We start from the raw sequence: 22,397 nt of genomic DNA on the forward strand, positions 1-22,397 counted from the left end.
ATGGCCTCCAGAATTTTTGACATTTTTATATCATTCACAATCAAGCCTTTGTCAAAAAGTCAGGTAGTGAAACTCCTAAAAACTTATGGATACATTTAGGGTAGAGGGGAATAAAAACCTAGTAATATATCAATATGCACAGCTGGAAAGCAGATGTTCAATTGAATGATCTCAGTACTTAGAGAAAGCCATTAAACCTGTTACTTACTTAAATGAGAAATCCTCATAATTTATCGTCCTCATATTTGACTGACTTCTTTTGGCTCCTTTAAATTAACTCTGAAATGATTATTTCTATTATTGTTGTTGTTGTGGAAGCCAATTACCATGGAAGTTTGACTCTATGCAATACTGTAACATGAGTGCTAAGAAATGCCCAAGGCTGCTGTCAATCAAAGTAACCAGTGAGTTACGAGTTGTTTACTGCACTGGGAAATGAAGTGATAAATGTGTGCCAACCGGTAAAACGTGACACTGAGTATTAGAAACACCACGTTTAAGTAGATTTTTATTCATCTCTCAGAGTGCCAAAATGTAGTTTTAACCGAGTCTTCATTGTCAAAAGAGACATGTAGCATTCAGCTTTGTAAAATACTGATGATTGTGTGGTTTGAATTTTTTAAGGGCTGTGCAGCTGGGAGGGTGCTGACATAATTCAATCTAGGTGCAGCTTCATCCTTTTTCTGTGTTACTGGCCAATCACATAAGTTTCCATCAGCTCTTTAGATTCAACCAAATTTGGGGGATGAATCAGTGTGGGCTCACAGTATGACTAGTTTTCCAAGGATAGCATCAGAGCAAGCCTACAGGCTTACTACCTACAAGTTTTCCAGTTGCTGTCTTCACTGACTGTCTGAAGTGAAATGATAGTTCACCCACCTTTGGACTGAGGAGGGGCTTTTTGTTGTCTTTTTTTTTTTTTTTGAGTCACTAAGTTGTGCCCAACTCTTTTGCAACCCCATGGGCTGTCCATGGGATTTTACAGGCAAGAATACTGGAGTAGGTTGCCATTTCCTTCTCAAGGGGAACTTCCTGACCCAGGAATTGAACCCATGGCTCCTGCCTTGTCTCATACATTGCAGGAGAGTTCTTTACTGCTGTGTCACCAGGGAAGCTATGACTAGTTTAGTGAACCTTAAAAAGAGACTTCACAGGAGTTTGTATCATCCTTAAAAAAAGTAAAGACCACATCTTGCTAGCATTATTTGATGTTCCATAGTTACTTTAAGTTCACATTGCATGGCCTCTTCTCCTGAGATGTACTAACAGGATTCCTTTAGGGGTCCTATCAGAGGCCAAAACTGCCCTGCAGCACTAGAAACACTTAATGAGATGCCCAGAGGAGCTGGCAAGGAAGATTCCAACTCTGAAAATACCACTTAAGCATGAGTACTGTGTCCCCACTCCAGAGGGAGAAAGATCCCTTTTCTCATAGTCTCTTATTAAAAACAAAAATTAAATGCTTGTGAATTGGTACTCTATGAGTCTAGCTCTGCCATCTCCCTGAACACATAATTAGATAATTACATTTTAGACAAAAGAGTACTATAGTAATTCACAGCACAAATTCCAGCTAGGGAATAGAAATTGATACATGAAATATGTATCAATACGAATATAAATACATGCATATGTGTTCTATGCAGGCTTCAGCTATTAAAGGCCATTAAAAACACTGGAGCAAATAGCTCCTGGGGATTAAGCTCTAAGAGCCCTCTTTATAATCAGAAGGCAGCTAATCCCTGCTTACCTATTTGAATGCTTAGTTTCCCCAATATAACATTAAACTATTATTTTTTATTCGTGATGCCACATGAGCAAGCAAATACTGCCCAAAAATATCACCCCCAAAAGATCTTGGGATGCTTCCAGATTGAATAAACCTAGAGGTGAAAAAAAAATACAGCTTGGATCACAGAATTTTTTAAAAGGTTAAGTCCAGGTAAAATTCATTAACTCATTAATTTCAGCTATCTTGACATTTCCCATGACTATCTCCCACTTAACTCCTTCCTCAAGCTTTTTTTCCCCTGCCAAGTTGCATTTCTAGGTTCAGAGAATAGGTCTTCAATTTTTCCTGACACCTATCTATAAATTTCCCATAAGTTCTTGGGCAGATTTTGCATCTGCTTTATCTGCTAAAATGTTATGACCTTGTAACCTTGAGGACATCAGCCTCTGTTTTGACTGAGACCATTGATGGTGGTCAGAGATTGTCATAGTTCTGTTCAGAAGGGAGCTAAGACATTCTTGAGGCCTCCTTCTTCAAGTATTTCCTGTATGTGTACATATACTATTGGCTTAAAAGCATATGGGATAAATACCATAAGCACTAAATACCAAAACTTCTGTTTTCCTATTATTAATGGATTTCAACAGAAATGCTTCTGGGCAACTTCTTTATGTTATCAATCATAGTTATCTTTTATGTAACAAAAACTGAGTAGCAAAATACTTACGTGTGCTCATTCACTTCAGTTGTGTCTGGCTCTTTGTGACCCTATGGACTATAGCCCAACAGGCTCCTCTGTCCATGGGATTCTCCAGGCAAGAATACTGGAGTGGGTTGCCATTCACTTCTCCACGGGATCGTCTCGACCCAGGGATCTAACCCAGGTCTCTTGCATTGCAGGCAGAATCTTTGCCCACTGAGCCACCTGGGAAGCCCTGCAAAATACTTTTATACAAGTCTGCTAAGAAGGTAAGTGATACATAAAATGAATAAACAAGAACCTACTGTGTAGTACAGTGACCTGTATGGTCAGTGTTCTGTGATAAACCATAATGGAAAAGAATATAGCAAGTAATGTATGTGTGTGTATATATATATATATATATATGTATGTATGTATAAAGATTGCCTTGCTCTACTGCAGGAATTAATACAACATTGTAAATCAACATATTTCAATAAAATAATTTTAAAAATTAAAAAGAAGAAGATAAATCGTATAAATTTAGTAGAATTGCTTGTATTGCCTTTAAACTCACAGTTTAAATGCTCTACTACTGTATCTTTTATATTAATATGCAAATGCAATGAGAAATATTTTCTTCCCTTACTCCCATGTCCTTATTTTTATCAATTCTTCCTAAGGAAGATGGTCAATGACTTCTGATTTTCCAGGTAGTATTCTTTCTTAGACTTAAAATAATATTTATTTAAAAAGAAACCCATTATGATAATAAGTATAAATAGACTTCATATATATATATAGACTTCATAGACTATAGAAGACTTCATATAGACTTCATATATATATATATATGTTCATGTGTGTGTATGTGTGTGTGCGTGTGTGTGCACATCCATGCTTTGTCATTCAGTTGTGCCCAACTCTTTTTGATCTCATGGACTGTATGCTACAAAACTTTTTCCATGGGGTTCTCCAGGCAAGAATATTGGTTTGGGTTGCCATTTGCTTCTCCAGGGGATCCTAACCCAGGGATCGAACCCTGTTCTCCTATATTGCAGACAGATTCTTCATCATCTGAACTACCAGGGAAGCCCATATTCATGTATCAGTTCCATTTAGTTCAGTTGCTCAGTCGTGTCTGACTCTTTGCAACCCCATGGACTGCAGCACATCAGGCTTCCCTGTCCATCACTAACTCCCACAGTTTACTCAAACTCATGTCCATTGAATCGGTGATGCCATCCAATCATCTCATGTTCTGGTGTCTCCTTCTCCTCCTGCTCTCAATCTTTCCCACCATCAGGGTCTTTTTGAATGAGTCAGCTCTTCACGTCAGGTGGCCAATGTATTGGAGTTTCAGCTTCAACATCAGTCTTTCCAATGAACACTCAGGACTGATTTCCTTTAGGATGGACTGGTTGGATCTCCTTGCAGTCCAAGAGTCTTTTCCAACACCGCAGTTCAAAAGTATCAATTCTTTGGTGCACAGTTTTCCTTATAGTCCAACTCTCACATCCATACATAACTACTGGAAAAACCATAGCCTTGACTTGATGGACCTTTGTTGGCAAAGTACTGTCTCTGCTTTTTAATATGCTGTCTAGGTTGGTCATAACTTTCCTTCCAAGGAGTAAGCGTCTTTTATTTTCATGGCTGCAGTCACCATCTGCAGTGATTTTGGAGCCCCCAAAAATAAAGTCTGACACTGTTTCTGCTGTCTCCCCATCTATTTGCCATGATGTGATGGGACTGGATGCCATGATCTAAGTTTTCTGAATATTGAGCTTTAAGCCATCTTTTTCATGCTCCTCTTTCACTTTCATCAAGAAGCTCTTTAGTTCCTCTTCACTTTCTGCCATAAGAGTGGTGTCATCTGCATATCTGAGGTTATTGATATTTCTCCCGGCAATCTTGATTCCAGCTTGTGCTTCATTCAGCCCAGCGTTTCTCATGATGTACTCTGTATATATTTGTATAGATATGTATTCATATAAATCCATATACACAGCTGTGACACTGGTTCTGTACAGTTTGCAAATGGCTTTCTAAGCCATTTCAACTGTCACAGAATTATGAATTGACACAAGACCCAAGCATGGGAATCCTTGCCATCCTGTGTTTTGACGGAGTTTCAGGGATCATAAGCCCAGAGAAAATAAATGCATTGAACAGTATAGATGCCCCTCTCATTTGGGGTCAAGCAGTCAGCACCAGCACACAGCACAACCTGGGACCCAAACCATATACTCTGTCTGGCGACTAACCTCTTTAAGACTCCAAGGTTATACTGATTCACTATGTTTTCCTTGTTTCTTCCAAAGAAAAGGTAACCACATTTGGATATAGTGGTTTATATCCCTGCTCAATTTAAAGATGGACAGTATTTCAGAGGGCAGGAGAATTGAGTTGTGGATGTGCTTAGGTAAGAAAAATTCAAATTAATGAACTTGTCAAATCCTTCTCTCAGAGAGTAAGAATGCAAGAGATTCTTGCATGACAAAGTGTTGTTTCCCAGGAGTGCTGAGTATCCATTTTCTTGCTTCTGTTCGTATTCCAATTTATGGTTCCAGAACACTAAAAAATTAGCACATCAAGTACAAGACAGCTATGAAACATTTTGGCATGTAAAACAATTCTTATTATCCTTGAATTTGCATGTATGTTGCTGTGCATTTAAACATGCATGAAGTATGGAACCAATTTCTAAAATGCCAGGTACAGAGACACTAGACATTGTAAAGGACTCTATTTGTAAAAGCATATTACATAAAAGTTCATTAATTTTGCAAAAATTAAAGTTTTTATTTTTGTATATTTTTTGATTAGTAATTATAAATTATGTTTTATATAGATAAACATTTGAATACTTAAGAGAAACTCTACTTAGGAAAACATAAAAATATTTTTGATTCTCACATTTAATTTACTTTCCTTGAATATTTACATTTGCTTTCATTTACATTCTGTTAAATGATTAAAAAGAGAATACAATTGTATTCAAAATGCACACCTTAAGATCAGTAGTATAAACATTTAGTAAATCCCTTACTATAATGATATTATTTTGCTGAAATAAAGACAAGGAAAATACATTTTATGAAATACTATGTTATAATTTATGGAATTATTATTATTTTAGTTCTTATTTAGATGCCACCAACCCACTTAATGATAGCTAGTCATGAAAAAAATAATTCAGTTGTCTTTATATTCATTGGCATCCTGTTATATAAGTATTATGGCTAAACCAGTTTTTTGATATTGTCATTTTGAAGATGTATTTGTCATGATAGAAGGACAAAACACTCTTTACTTTGATTTATAATTTTAAAATATTTAGACGTGCAATATGTTTTCTTCATTTGTTTTTTCCAAACTAATATTCGATGTACAGTATGATATTTTAAAATGTTTTTAGAGCTGGTTTGGAAACAAGTGCTCAACTTTATATGGAAATTTTGATTTATTACGGGCCATAAAACCTCTCACCATATTCTGGAAGGCTGCCATTTGGAGAGCTATGAGATAGTTCTGTGGTATCTGCTGTTTTCTGAATTAATCGACCCCAATCTACTAAACCTTCAGAATCTTCCAGAACATATTGTCAGATAAACTTATAACAGATTTGAAGAAACCCTTGATTGTAGAAATCATCAAAACTTGAGAAATCTTAGAGTCTCAGAAAAACTAAATGTGGCATACGGTGGAGGGTGGAGAATTGGATGGCTGGGAAATAGGGCAAGAAGGAAAGAAAATGGACAATGACACCAGTTGTCCTTTCCTCCAAGCTAATCAGTCTATCTTCACAATAGTTTGCTAAGAACAAATTCATAGTTCACAGATTTAAATCTTTGATTTGTTTAATTTTACCCTTTTGACTGGTTTCTGTTGGTCTCTCTGCTGCCATGTTGCTGGCAGGTCTGTACAGGGTGGACAGATTAGGAGCTGGTGGTTTAACTTGTTATTACTGAGTAGCAAAAAGACTATTGTAGACTTTTGCCTAAATGTGAGACAGAGACCCTAAAAATTATTATTTTATTCCCACTTTATTCACTACTGGAGAGATAATGCTAGGTGTTTTAAATGACCTATTTCAATTCAATTTATGATCATTTTACACTGAGAAGAGATTTTGCAGTATATCACATATTCAGTACACTTTAACACCAATCATTTTAGGTTAAAACATCTAATGAAAATCAAGTAATAGGAATAGTCAAATACACCATGTTTCTTATTGATTTTCTGGAATAACCTGGAGTCCTAAATTTTTTTCATATTTTCATTTTCTTCTTGAATGTGGACAGTCCTATTTGAATAAACTTCCTTATTACCTATGAGCTTTGTTTGCTTTGTTTTCAGATGTTTTATTTAATCTTCAGATTAGGGTAACATTCTACAAAATCCTAAACACTTCTAGTACATAAATAAGAGCAAATAAATTTGTATACCATTTTCCCACAGAAAAATCTTAAAACCTAAATCATGTGGGCTTTGTCAGACTGTATATAATAAATTAGACAAAAATTCAAGGGCTATCAATAGTTACCAATACTTTGATTTTCTTCTTTCCTATTCTTGTCTCTTTCTCCAAACGACCTTATTCTGTTGCAAGAGCAAATATTATGGTGCTTTTCAAGGTTATTCTCAGAAGTACAGTTTTCATTTAATATGATGTAAATGTATCCTTAAATTTATTTCTTCAAAAAAAATTGGAATATCATTATCTTCAAGGTTGAGGAACTTAATTAGCAGGATGGGTGTGGCAGAGTGAGCAGAGGAAAAAAGAACAGAGAAGCATGACTTTTTTTTCCTGTTAAGTAGAATTGTGAATTCTATGACTTAATGGTACTTAGTTTATATAATGCAAAGTATTCACATAAAGTTTGATCATTAATGTGCCTACATAAAAATATTGTTAGAAACAAGATTAGGTAAGATGTACAGAAACAGGTTTCTGACTTTTCCCTCACAAATGAATCTCACCAATTTGCCAAAAAAGTGAATTTTTCTTCTGTACATTTATACTTTCTTTCAGGCTGACATATAAGATTTTCTATTTCAAACATTTAAATTTCTTTATTTCTTATAAAGGAAAAATGTACTAAAATAGGTTGAAATTTATGCCCCAAAATATCAATGAAAATTATATACATAATATTTAAATTACAATGCTGTTGATTCTATCAAATACCATTTCTCACTAGGTTACATAGTATTTTAGGTTAGGATTATATATGTGGTCTGTTTAGAGTTCATTGTGAATTACTATTTCCTAAATGAATGTTTTATTCTTCTGCAGATACTTTCCCACTCTTTGCAAAATCATAAATTGAAAGAATAAAGAAGGGACAGAGAAAGGAGAAGGGATGAAGGAAGGAATATAAGAAGGAAGGGAAGGAAACTTTAAAATGCTATTAACTAAGTAAATGAATGTGAACTAGGAAGTAGATGAATGCAAAGTGGCAGTTTGCAGTCAAGATTCTGATACTGAAGAGTAGCAGATTTAAGTAATGTTACTTCTTATACACAGTACACTGCCTGAAACAAATCTATTTTGCTTCCACATCATATATAAATACACCTGTTTGGCTATTCGATACCAGTCTATCTCGGTGGCGTATTTTTTTTTTATTATTATTTGAGTTGAGTTACAGTGTTGTGTTAGTTTCAGATGTACAGCAAAGTGAATCAGTTATATATGTATATCCACTCTTTTTTAGATCCTTTTCCCTTATAGGTCAATACAGTGTGTTTAATAGAGTTCCCTGTGCTATACAGTAGATCCTTATTAATTACCCTATTTTAATTATAGTGGTGTGTATGTCAATCCCAATCTCCCAATTTATCCCTCCACACCTTATCGCTGGTAATCATGAATTTATTTTCTACATCTGTAGCTCTATTTCTGTGTTGTAGATGAGTTCATTTGTGGTGGTATCTTGATCAGCTTCAAGTCTGCTATAGTCCTCATATTAGAACTGTCAGCACATCAGCTGACAATTCCTACTTAGAAACTAGGAAACAAAAGTATTTCCGTTTAAAAACTTTTTCATTTTTGTTTAAATGTCCTTTATTTTTGTTAACACAAACAGTAATATAAGTTAAGTGAAAGTAGCTCAGTCGTATCCCACTCTTTGCAGCCCCATGGACTTTATCCATGGGATTCTCTAGGCCGGAACATTGGATTGGGTAGACTTTCCCTTCTCCAGGGGTCTTCCCAACCCAGGAATTGAATCCAGGTCTCCCACATTTGCAGGCGGATTCTTTACCCACTGAGCCATGAAGGTAGCCCAAAATGGTTAAATAGAACTTTAGCATTTGAAAAACAATCCTTTCTAACGTTTGGAGCATCATGCAAGATTTTTAAATAAATATGTCATATGTTCTAAAATTTATACAAAACAGATTAAATGAGAATTCACATATCAGAGTTTCTAGTTACTAGGATTCTTTTAAACCAAATATATTTTAATGATTTTTCGTACTTCTTTTATCAATCCTAAGAACACTCAAGTGGTACAAGTTGTTATTACTGGAAGTTCCATTGCATATAGAAATAATAAAGAAGAGTAGCCTGCTTGACATGACAACAGTCAATCTGTCAAAACTGGCATTAGAAATAGAGGGAAATATGTTACTATCAGTATAACAATTGAAGAATTCACACAATTATTCTAATCATAACTTTGGATCAAACATAACAATATAATTCCAGCCTTGTCAATCTTTTCTATAAGTGTAGACAGATGGATAATACTGGGTTTATTGAAAACTTAAGATCAAAAAAGAGTGGGATTGTTTCTAACAATATATATAGATGTAATTTATATTGTTAAACCACCATGTTGCTAAAACTGAAATCCGCTTATGATAATAGCATTTTTCATATATATGGCAATATAAATATCTGAAATTCCATAATAATGTGGACTAACATGTTATTATTTTCATCTTTGCACAGTACTCTAAAATATTTTTAATAGTGACTTCTGAATATGTAGAAATAATAGTTTGTAACTGTCTCTCTTTTTTTTTTAAACTTTACAATATTGTATTAGTTTTGCCAAATATCGAAATGAATCCGCCACAGGTATACCTGTGTTTCCCATCCTGAACCCTCCTCCCTCCTCCCTCCCCATACCCTCCCTCTGGGTTGTCCCAGTGCACCAGCCCCAAGCATCCAGTATCGTGCATCGAACCTGGACTGGCGACTCGTTTCATACATGATATTACACATGTTTCAATGCCTTTCTCCCAAATCTCCCCACCCTCTCCGTCTCCCACAGAGTCCATAAGACTGATCTATACATCAGTGTCTCTTTTGCTGTCTCATACACAGGGTTATTGTTACCATCTTTCTAGATTCCATATATATGCATTAGTATACTGTATTGGTGTTTTTCTTTCTGGCTTACTTCACTCTGTATAATAGAACTGATTCAAATGTAGTCTTTTTAATGGCTGAGTAATACTCCATTGTGTATATGTACCACAGCTTTCTTATCCATTCATCTGCTGATGGGCATCTAGGTTGCTTCCATGTCCTGGCTATTATAAACAGTGCTGCAATGAACATTGGGGTACACGTGTCTCTTTCCCTTCTGGTTTCCTCAGTGTGTATGCCCAGCAGTGGGATTGCTGGATCATAAGGCAGTTCTATTTCCAGTTTTTTAAGGAATCTCCACACTGTTCTCCATAGTGGCTGTACTAGTTTGCATTCCCACCAACAGTGTAAGAGAGTTCCCTTTTCTTCACACCCTCTCCAGCATTTATTACTTGTAGACTTATGGATCGCAGCCTTTCTGACTGGCGTGAAATGGTACCTCATAGTGGTTTTGATTTGCATTTCTCTGATAATGAGTGATGTTGAACATCTTTTCATGTGTTTGTTAGCCATCTGTATGTCTTCTTTGGAGAAACGTCTACTTAGTTCTTTGACCCATTTTTTGATTGGGTCATTTATTTTTCTGAAGTTGAGCTGTAGGAGTTGCTTGTATATTTTTGAGATTAGTTGTTTATCAGTTGCTTCATTTGCTATTATTTTCTCCCATTCTGAAGGCTGCCTTTTCACCTTGCTAATAGTCTCTTAAAAGCACATCTATGTGCTTTAGGATATCTTCATAAAATGTTTCAACATTGTTTGCAAACCATGAGCCAGTTCTACAGGCAGATCTTCATTGCATCAAATATAACAACCACTTCAATTGTCATTCAAATCACAGAGGAAGCATACTGTAATGATATTTCTTAACATTTTATATGGTTTACAAGCCTGTGTTAAGAAATATCTTTATAAAATATTTAATGAAGAAGTTGAAATAAGACCTTTCAAAATAAAAAGAATATATATTTTATAAAGCAAGAGTAATAAAGTGAACTTGTATTTGATATTTGCCACCTGCAAATAATCAGAACATATTGAGTCAGTTTATCTGATATCTAAAGTATGTTATAACTCTGAAATTTTTCCTGTAATTCTATCTTACATAAATGTGTTTAGTGAAACTATGTTACCATATATTGTAAAAGTAGCATGTTCCAAACATGCAGGTGCTACTGCATTATATTTGATATAATAATGAGAATTGAAGCCCTCCAAAAGTACCATGGTATTCAGCATATTCCAAACATTTTGAACCTGAAAGCCTTTTTTTCCATAAAAGGCATTTACAAATTATTTTCACACCAAATATTTTCAAGAGAACTTTTAGAAAATCAATCTCAATGAATAATTAGTACTTGATTATTTATACTCTCCAATGAGAAATTTCATTTTTAGCAGTAGTCTAAAGTCATGGATTTTCCATCTAGATTTTGCAGCATCATTAGGTAGCTTTATTTTTTACAATAGAATATTTTTAAAATATTCAACTTTCAAAGCAAAGCTATTTTAATAAAATTTGCTTTAAATAAGAAGTATTCTTATATAAGTACTACAATAAATCATGATGTAGTATAAGACTATGCACTTTGCCCAAATTAATCTGATTGATTTCCTGGGTTATTTAAATTCTGTAAAATAAATTTATGTTTTCTATGACAGATTGACCTATTGTAAATAAACCTAACATATTCAAACCTGACATATTTAAATGTGAAAGTATTTAACATAAAATAGCTAATTAATATGCATATATCATACCATTATTAATGTGTACAGTTTAATATTAAAATAACTTCTACTCATTGAAAAGCATTAAGTAACCACCTGGCAATAAGTTAAGGACCTTATAATGAATTTGGTGGACCTATTACATGGTTTCACAGCTGTTTTGTATCTGATAGTATAGGCAAGAAATTAATACTTTCCAAATTAAAATAATGTGGAGTTAGAAAAATTGTACTTAGATCAACTTCTATGTAAATTTGTCTCATACCTTTTTTCGAATATACCAAGCAAAACAACTAGCACTCATAATAAAGTTAATTATTTTACTTATAAACAGTAAGATTATCTAATGGTTTGAGCTACCTATGCACTTTTTAGTAACTTTTTTCTACTCTGCTAATAATACTATTAATATTTCCATCTAAGGTGAGAGAAAATACTTCAGGATCAAGTGTAAGGGATGTTGTTGGAGAATGTTTTCTTAAAAGGCAACTAAAATTTTGGTGCGCATAGAGTAAAGGCAGGTGAAATACTGTTCAACTATTTTCAACAATAATGATCTCACTTATGAGTTTTTTAATGGAAGTTTAAGTGCACAATAAGGTGAGAATACTTTGCAAACTAACACTATGAAATCAGCAGGTATTTTTATTTTTAGGATTTTAACATATAAACATCTTATTTGCAGAAATAAAAATGATGAAAAGAACATGGTAACCCACTATATATTCAGTAATTTACAAAATATTCACATAAAGAAGTCTTTATAAAAATTTAAACATTTTTTAATTGAAAAAAAAAAAGAAATAAAACCTTAAAAAAGAGTCCTTTAAATTCTCCCACTTTCTCAGGTATGTGGTGGTTGGAGAATGGCACAGTCATTTGCAGTATGTCCTATCAAGAGGTAGAATCTATTTATCCACTCCTTCTATCTAAATTGGACTTGGATATTGTGGTAGTGGAAATGATGGGCAAACTCTGTATCTGTCGTGAAGAAGCTATGGATTTTGCTGTATTCTTAAAACACTATAACCCTCCATGTGTACAAGCCTAAGCTAGGCTGCTGGCAGCCGGGAGGGCCTCTGGAAGAGGACCATGGCCTCCAGGCCAGCTGTCAGCCAGACCTGGACACTGACCAAGAGCATCAGCACCACGCAGAGCAGGGAGAGCTGTGAGCAGTGAAAGTGTGGACTGAGTAAGTCACCCTAAAGAAAATGTAAAGTAGAAAAACCTACTCTGACACTTTTTTTTTTTTTTTCTGTTTGGCTATGTTTGGTAAATGAATATACAAATGGCCTTCTTGTTGTCATTGTTTAGTGGCTAAGTTGTGTCCGAATCTTTGCAACGCTATGGAGTATAGCCTACCAGGCTCCTCTGTCCATGGGATTCCCCAGGCAAGAATACTGGAGTGGGTTGCTATTTCCTTCTCTGGGGAATCATCCTATAGGATGTACACAGTCTCTGCACACAGAGACTGAACCCATGTCTCCTGCACTGGCAGGCAGATTCTTTACCACTGAGCTACCAGGGAAGCCCCAAAATGGCCTTCAACATCATTAAAATACCATGTTAGACTTGATTATTCAAATTTATCACCAAATATCCACATTCTTTTCTTAATATTCCCAGTGTTTATAAAAGGGAACAAAAAGACACAGATCACAAATGTAATTGGCAAGGTTAATTAACCTATTATTTTCACCACTCCAAAAGTGAAGCTTTAGCCCAGGAAAGTCCCCTGATTTATAGCTAAACATATTACCCTGTCTGTACTGAAGCATCATAAAATTGTATGGAAATAACTGGATCAAGTACTGAGTATTTGTGGTCACAAAGGTTATAATAGCTACAGCAACAAGGAATGTTTTGAAAAGTAGCTGCCATGACTTAGGATAAAATATATCCAGCAAGACTCCTTATTAAAACTGAAGAAATACATTCATCTCTTGCCAAAACTTCTACAAAAGCTAAAAAAAAAAAAAAAGGAAAACAAAGAAACCTTAAAAAGGTATGTGTAGACAAAAATGGGAAGGGAAATTTTCCACCCATATTTTCTTACTTTGTACTTTATATAATGTTCTCCCTCAGAGACGACAAATATAACTGATGAAAAATCAATGCAAAGGCTGAATGATGCAGCTAGGAAGTCAAAAGAACCATTGTCTCTGAATAAGATGCTTTCATCCTCAAATTTCATCTCCCAGGCACATCAAGAATATTTGCTATCAGCATCACAGTTTTGCATTTTTTGAGTAACTGACTTTGTCCATATGGATTTTGTCCATAATCACTAATGCCCATAATACATTTCCCATAAAGAAAACAAAGACCCGTCAAATGATAAGATAATAAAAAAAGGCAAAGTCCTATTATTTAAACAGAATGTTGAATAGCTACAGGTAAAAATGTGTGGGGATTTCTTTATTGTATTTCTGTAGTAGTTTTCTATAGAAGTGTCTGCATTACTCAGATCATGGAGAAATCTCACAGGAAGGATCCCACAGCTCTCTTGGGCTTAGCTTTCTCATACAAAATTTAGACTTCTATTTTTCTCTTGTTTAAAGCTAATTTTCCTCAGAATCTAAATCATATATATTTTCCCAACTAAAATACCAACTCACTTTTCCGTTTTCCCATATAATTTATATTTTAGCAGATCGAACAATTGGTGTGGTTACTGTTCAATGAAACCCTCCTGCTGGGCTTGAGGTTCCTGCTGTGATGGCTGAGCCGCACACCAACCACTTACTTCACCTGGGACACCTTGTTAGTAAATTATAACCTCAAATCAACGGAAAACTGAAAACTCCTATTGTTTTCTCCAAAATAAGAAAATTAATCTCAGGAATACAACAGAGCTATTTTAAAAGATAAAGTTATTATGCTAAAATGTTAGAGAATAAACATACAGGTAACACTTTAAACTTACTTTAAAAATATCTTACGCATGTAAAAGTTCAAATTCTCTTTCCATACACACACACACACACATAAACACACACACACACACACGCACATATATATATAGAACTTTGTGATGATGAGTTATGAAATGGAAAGCATTATGATTATTCTTTTACAAGCAAAGGTAATAACAAAAAATAGATACTGGAAACCTTTCAATATTTCTATGAAATATTTTTTTAAAACTATGTTTTAACAATAGGAAAAGGTGAAAATCAGAACTTAACTAAACATTCAGAATTAGCATAACTCATTGTGGAACAACTTGAAATTATGCAGCTTATAAAGTAATGCAATATAATGTATACACAACGATGTTTAATCTGAGTCTGATTAAACTTTAGACAGCTTCTGGTTAACAAGACATACAGGAGATGAAGAAACAAACATCATATTGAGGACATAATCAGATGAAACTCAAACATGGGAAATTCAACAAAACCATAGGCTTCAGTTCAGTTCAGTTCAGTCGCTCAGTTGTGTCTGACTTTTGCAACCCCATGAATCGCAGCACGCCAGGCCTCCCTGTCTATCATCAATTCCCGGAGTTTACCCAAACTCCTGTCTATGGAGTCGATGATGCCATCCAGCCATCTCATCCTCTGTCGTCCCCTTCTCCTCCTACCCGCAATCCCTCCCAGCATCAGGATCTTTTCCAATGAGTCAACTCTTTGCATGAGGTGGCCAAAGTATTGGAGTTTCAGCTTTAGCATAAGACCTTCCAATGAAACCCAGGACTGGTCTCCTTCAGAATGGACTGGTTGGATCTCCTTGCAGTCCAAGGGACTCTCAAGAATCTCCTCCAGCACCACAGTTCAAAAGCATCAGTTCTTCGGTGCTCAGCTTCTTCACCATTCAACTCTCACATCCATGCATGACCACTGGAAAAACCATAGCCTTGACTAGACGGACCTTTGTTGGCAAAGTAATGTCTCTGCTTTTGAATATGCTATCTAGGTTGGATATAACTTTCCTTCCAAGGAGTAAGCATCTTTTAATTTCATGGCTGCAATCACCATCTGCAGTGATTTTGGAGCCCCCAAAAATAAAATCTGACATTGTCTCCCCGTCTATTTCCCACGAAGTGATGGGATCAGATGCCATGATCTTCGTTTTCTGAATGTTGAGCTTTAAGCCAACTTTTCACTCTCCTCTTTCACTTTCAAAAAGAGGCTGTGGCGGATTCATTTTGATATTTGGCAAAACTAATACAATTATGTAAAGTTTAAAAATAAAATAAAATTGGAAGAATAAAAAAAAAAAAAAAAAAAAAAAAAAAGAGGCTTTTTAGTTCCTCTTCACTTTCTGCCATAAGAGTGGTGTCATCTGCATATCTGAGGTTATTGATATTTCTCCTGGCAATCTTGATTCTAGCTTGTGCTTCTTCCAGCCCAGCGTTTCTCATGATGCACTCTGCATAGAAGTTAAATAAGCAGGGTGACAATATACAGCCCTGACATACTCCTTTTCCTATTTGGAACCAGTCTGTTGTTCCATGTCCAGTTCTAACTGTTGCTTCCTGACCCGCATATCGGCTTCTCAAGTGCTTCAAGACAATTTTATAAAATAAAAAAAAAAGATATATGGTGAGGAAAATTTTAGAGATGTAAGAGGCATAGTAATCATTTATATGTGAACATATCCAAGCTTAGCAAAAAAAACTATTAAAAACTATGTTGGCCAAATGTAAACTTTGTATATAATTTGGATATTACAGTATATAAAACTAAGGAATAATTTTTAATTTTTCTAAATATGATAATAGCATTTTGGTTATGAGGAAAATGTCCTTCTTTTTAGGAGAAGCATGCTGAAATATATGAATATTATAATTCTGCAGCAAACACATGTACAGCATGTGTGTGTGATTATATACACATATTTTCCAAAATGTTAACTATTGCTGAACCTAGATGGAGGGACTACAGGTATTTGTTGTACCACTTTTTCAATTTTCCTTTGTGTTTAAAGATTTTTATAACACATGGTTAGAAACTATTATCATATATTTACAAATATCAAGGCATATAAAGAACACAAATTTTTTTAAATATCAATAAACAAGAAATATTCTTTAACTTGGAAAAAAATTCTCATTGTGCAGCAATGTGTGAGAGTTTGACCTTGAAGTTATAGCATTGTGATGCACCCCATTCTACTGCCTCTTTCTCACTCTCTTACTCTAAAGTTAGTGTTGTTCTCAAGGCCAAGAAGATGAGCCAATTACTTTTGCTTCTGATGACATTAGGTTGGGATAGTTAATCAATACTCCCTATAGTGCAAGGCAATAAATCTTCTCTCAGAATCATTTGATTCCTTCAGATCAGTTCTGTCACTCAGTCTTGTCCAATTCTGTAGCCCCATGAACTGCAGCACACCAAGCTTTCCTGTCCATCAACAACTCCCAGAGCTTGTTCAACCTCATGTCCATTGAATCGGTGATGCCATCCAACCATCTCATCTATGTCATCCCCTTCTCCTGCCTTCAATCTTTCCCAGCATCAGGGTCTTTTCTAATGAGTCAGTTCTTCGCATCAGGTGGCCAAAATATTGGAGCTTCAGCCTCAGCATTAGTCTTTCCAATGAGTATTCAAGACTGATTTCCTTTAGGACTGACTGGTTGGATCTCCTTGCAGTCCAAGGGACTCTCAAGAGTGTTTTCCAACAGCACAGTTCAAAAGCATCAATTCTTCAGTGCTCAGCTTTCTTTATGGTCTAACTCTCACATCTATACATGACTACTGGAAAAACCATAACATTGACTATACAGACCTTTGTTGGCAAAGTAATGTCTCTGTTTTTTAATATGCTGTCTAGCTAGGTTGGTCATAGCTTTTCTTCCAAGGATCAAGCATCTTTTAGTTTCATGGCTGCAGTCACCATCTGCAGTGATTTTGGAGCCCAAGAAAATAAAGTCTATCACTGTTTCCATTGTTTCCTCATCTATTTGCCACGAAGTAATGGGATTAGATGCCATGATGTTAGTTTTTGTATGTTGAGTTTTAAGCCAGCTTTTTCACTCTCCTCTTTCACTTTCATCAAGAGGCTCTTCAGTTCCTCTTGACTTGTGCCATAAGGGTGGTGTCATCTGCATATCTGAGGTTATTGATATTTCTCCTGGCTCTCTTGATTCCAGCTGGAATCAAGCACAAGTATTTGATTCTATACTTATCTCAGATCAGATCAGATCAGTCGCTCAGTCGTGTCCGACTCTTTGCAACCCCATGAATCACAGCACGCCAGGCCTCCCTGTCCATCACCAACTCCCAGAGTTCACTGAGACTCACGTCCATCGAGTCAGTGATGCCATCCCTATAATTCCTAGGCTCTCTTCTTAAGGGAAATGATGGCTATTTATCAGCACAGTTGTCCAAATTGTTCAGGAGAATCACCCCTATTTAATATCAGTCAATTCTATTTATGAGAATTTATGAATTTAATTAATTCTAGTTCTTACAAATGAGTTAAATTTGGATTACTTAATTTTAAAATAGTGAGAACCTGCTTTATAATTCTACAGGGTTTGCTTTATTTCTACTCTACCATGAGCATTTCTTGAGCTTTCACTAAGTCCCAAGCCTAGAAGTAGGAGCTGGCCTAGAAGTAGGAGCTGGAGATAGCATGGAAATATTTAGTTATTTATAGATTATTTTCTCATCCTTCTCCTTCCCTGCTTCACTCATCAGACTATCCCTAGATTCATTATAAACCTCCTTCTTCCTTCATCACTGTACAGAAGTGAAATATTTTAAGAACGAGAACTCTCCTTTTGCTATGTGTAACAATACGATTATTATAAGGAAAAAAGAAACTTGCTCACATCCAGAATAACAGCCTGCACGTTCCTCCCCAGGGTCTGAGAGAGGACAGTTGGGGAGCTGGGGGAGGGGGTTGGAGAATGACTGCCAGGGAAGGATTACTACCTAACGTGGTTGTCAGAGGGCAGCCACGTGAGCAAGCACTTGGCATGAACGGACCATGCCTATGCCATCAGGAAGTAAGGAAGATAGAACAACTATGGCCAGCTTACCCAACAGGCATGACACCCCTTCCTTCTAGATAAAAGAAGTCCCCGAATATGAAACTCCAAAGTTGCGAACTTTCAAAGTTGCAAACATGCGTCTTGTTCTAGCAAGGAACCAGAACCTGTGCCATCAGTGTCAGGGTTGAGTGAAATTGTAGCTTGCCTGCCATCTCTTATTGTTGATCATCCTTCAGCTCTACCGTCTCCCACTTCCTCTCCGTCCTCTAGTCAGTAACCCTTTCCTGTTCACTTGATGTCAGCCCCTGTATGTCAGTTGTTTTACTGTACTATTGTACTTTCAAGCAACTATAATCTTAGATTTTAAATGTTTTATTTATTTTTTGTGTCTTTATGTATTATCTGTATGAAAAGTATTATAAATCTACTATGGTGCAGTACTATAGTACTATATAGTACTGTATAGCTGATTGTGTTAACTGCGTACTTAAACTAACTTCATTGGACTTATGAACTAATTGGCTTTATGAACAGGCTCTTGGAATGGAACTCATTCATATGTAGGGGACTTACTGTAATAGAAATTTTGTCATTGAGTCTCCTAGTGCTTTGCAGGAGGCTCATGTTCTCCCTCGGAGAAGGCAATGGCAACCCATTCCAGTACTCTTGCCTGGAATATCCCATGCACGGAGGAGCCTGGTAGGCTACAGTCCATGGGGTCGAGAAGAGTCGGACACGACTGAGAGACTTCACTTTCACGCATTGGAGAAGGAAATGGCAACCCACTCCAGTGTTCTTTCCTGGAGAATCCCAGGGACGGGGGAGCCTGGTGGGCTACCCTCTATGGGGTCGCACAGAGTAGGATATGACTGAAGCGACTTAGCAGCAGCAGCAGCAGCAGCATGTTCTCCCTAGACCTACTAATTGAATTATAATTGATCACAGGCAATCACTACACCATTCCCTTTACCAACAACTGATTTTCTTCATAGACATAAGAAGAAATACGAACTAATGAATTCCTGGAAAATACCTTTTGAAAACTGCTAGGGTGGATTCCCTCCTGGATTAACATATATGCAATGGCACTAACCTTCCTATCTTTCTGCCTTTGATGTCACTGATGCCTGAAATGGAGACAGCCAACTTGTAAGCAGCCCCACAAGTACCAGTCCACATTCTACAGAAAGGTGGAAAGTATGTGGTTTCTTGATGACATCATTGAACTGCTAAATTCAACAAACTGAGAAATATCCTACCTGCAGACTCATATGATGTGAAGTAATACATGTTCTTTATTTAAGCTGAGCCATAGTTTATTGCTTGCTGATGAAAACATACTAACTGACGCAACTATATAAGTGGAAGGGGATGATAAAATTTGTATAGCTCCAAACATGTGTTTTAGGATGTGGACATGGTGGAATAATCTGCCAAGCACTAGAAAAAAATGGAAGTATCTGGGACTAAAAACAAGACCCACACATTTGGTAAAAAGGACTTAGTGAACTGGTTTATTAGTGAGTCTGTCCTGTGATGTAGGGCTGGGCTGTTAGTCAGTCAAGAGACAACATCTCTAGACAGCTTGAAGCCTGCAAACTTCAGCCCATGATTAGCGCCAAGGATGTCAGGGTGGGATAATGAGGTACAAAGAGGTCAGAAGATGATACAAATATGCTCTTGTACAGGTAACAGTAGCAAAGGAAGAGTAAGCAGAAGCTCATCATCCGAGGGACAGGGGAGCCTGGTGGGCTGCCGTCTATGGGGTCGCACAGAGTTGGACGCGACTGAAGTGACTTAGCAGCAGCAGCAGCAGCATCCAAAACCTCGGTTCCCAAGAAACAGGGCCTCAGGAAGTCCTGTGGTCCATTGTAGGGGACTCTGCTATTGGACAGAGTAACCAGCTGAAATTCTGAGTTGGAACTGAGGTTTATGTACTCAGTCAATGTGGAAATAGGGAGGGATACAAGTTATGATTTGAGGGAAAGAGAAAAGCACATCAACCATCTTAAAAAAGGAATAGAAGAGATGAATAAAAATTTAAGAATACAATATATGAAAGACAAGCTATGCCAAACCAACTATTCCTCACATTTTAAAGAAAGACAGATTAGGATAAGTACATAAGATGAGAGAGGCGATGCCAATAACCCATGCTGTAATGAAGAGATAAACAAGGGTTCTATTCTGTGCTGAGGCTAAGATAGGTTTTCCAGAAAGTAAGGCTAGAAGAATAGTGGGGCTTAGTTTGGGTGTGTCTGAATACATTGAAGGAAGCCATCTGGGTGTATGGTGTGAAGAGACTGTATGAAAGACACCAGTACTGAACTCTTAAGTCCAGCTCTTAGAAGCAGAGACAGTTGCTTCGTGTGTTCCAAAAGGGCAAAATCTGATTACTGCAAGCCCTATAGACCCATCTAAGTACTGGGGTCCAGAAGCTCAGGCTGATCACAGTTACTGGGGCTTCCGAAGCATTCTAAGCTTCCATATTATTTACTGGTAACTGTATGTATCATGTCTAGTTGACAATAAAGTGGATACAGGAAACAAGACAGGAGCCCCATGAACATCAGTGAGGTACTCAGTGATGCAGTGTTTATACTCAGAGGCTGTGGGAAACTTGGTGCTGATGGTTCATGGAGGTCATCGACTATCCTTATTTATGTAAACTCAGAGCTCAGGCAAGAAGAAGAGTTGGGGTAGGAGAAACCTATGCAGAGGAGAGGTCAATGGAAGTGGCAGTGAGCAGCTAAGATAAATAGATAAAGGCTGGGAGAAAAGCGAGCTGGAGCTCTGCCCTTTGCACTTTTCATTGTGGATTCCAGAAGATTGCCTGACACACAGCAGGTGCTCAATAAATAATTGTTGGATGAATGATTTAATTAATTGAGGCTGTGTGGTAGCCCATTATGATCTAAGCGTTATCCTTCACAGCGAGAAGTGTGTGTGTATTGCTTCATCCCACAAGCTGACCTCAAGTTTCTTGGCCACTGCATCTCCCACATTTAAACTGGTCATACTTCTTATTTTATGAAATGAAATAAATGCTAATGTTCTAGCAGAGGAATGTAAACAAATGGGCTTCGACAAATTCAATGTGACTAAAAAGAAACGGTAGCAGGTGGATGAAAGTGGGTCCAATTAAGATATATTTGCTTTGTGCCACAGATTCTATGCTTTTCCAAATGCAACTGTTAGATGATAAGGGGATGGGGACTATTTTTGACTCTTTTTTTTTATCTTGGAGAAATAAATTTTCAAATCGATAGTTTATGCCATTCTCTTTTCCTACTTCGCTTTTGTGATGCTTCCTTTAAAGACTTTCTGTGCCGTTTTATTTTGTGTCATTGTTTATGCTGGATTTGTTGTAGTTATTTTTGCATTTACATTCCTCAGAGAAATAATACTTAACAGCATAAAAATCCCAGAACCGCATCAGGATAAAAGAGGTGATTTATAAACACATAATAGTCATTTTTGGTACTTTTCATCATTAGTCAAGCTGAGAGAACAAATTGGAATTTGTGCTTCTGGTGGGCTTTCTGAAGGGATCCTCAGATAAATGTAGCCAAAGATGAAAGATAATTCCAATTAAAAGATAATGGATATTATACACAATTACAGCTGTGGCCAAGTCAAACACTTTGGAATTAAATGTCTTTGTGTGAGAAACCACGGTGTTAAATAAAATAATCAACAGGAATTTATTTCTGTCTTTGCTCTGATCTACTCACATCTCCTATTTTGGGTAGCAAGTGACAATTCTATTTAAATACAAAGACACAAAAACTTTCCAACCTGGAGTAAAGGCTAGCATTTAAACTAGTATAGTATTTTATTTAAAATTTTCAGAATTTAGCATCTGATTGTATTTATGTTCATTTCATTTTGCTAATTTAGAGCCCCAAACTGGAAAGCTTCT

General features: G+C 36.4%; 1 long non-coding RNA gene across 3 annotated transcripts in view; it reads left to right on the forward strand.

Annotated features, from left to right (window-relative positions):
• The window catches only part of LOC133253943 (uncharacterized), a 259,624-nt gene that overhangs the window by 11,890 nt on the left and 225,337 nt on the right, over nucleotides 1-22,397 (forward strand). Inside the window, exon 1 of one of the 3 annotated variants that reach the window (XR_009738505.1) lies at nucleotides 2,481-2,701. The exons of the other annotated variants lie outside the window; for them this stretch is intronic. This is a non-coding gene — a long non-coding RNA (uncharacterized LOC133253943). Of the gene's footprint in view, nucleotides 1-2,480; nucleotides 2,702-22,397 lie in introns of those variants that run through there. 3 annotated transcript variants of the gene reach the window in all.

Source organism: Bos javanicus, chromosome 9 (assembly GCF_032452875.1).
Source record: "Bos javanicus breed banteng chromosome 9, ARS-OSU_banteng_1.0, whole genome shotgun sequence".
In the NCBI taxonomy this organism is placed as follows: domain Eukaryota; kingdom Metazoa; phylum Chordata; class Mammalia; order Artiodactyla; family Bovidae; genus Bos; species Bos javanicus.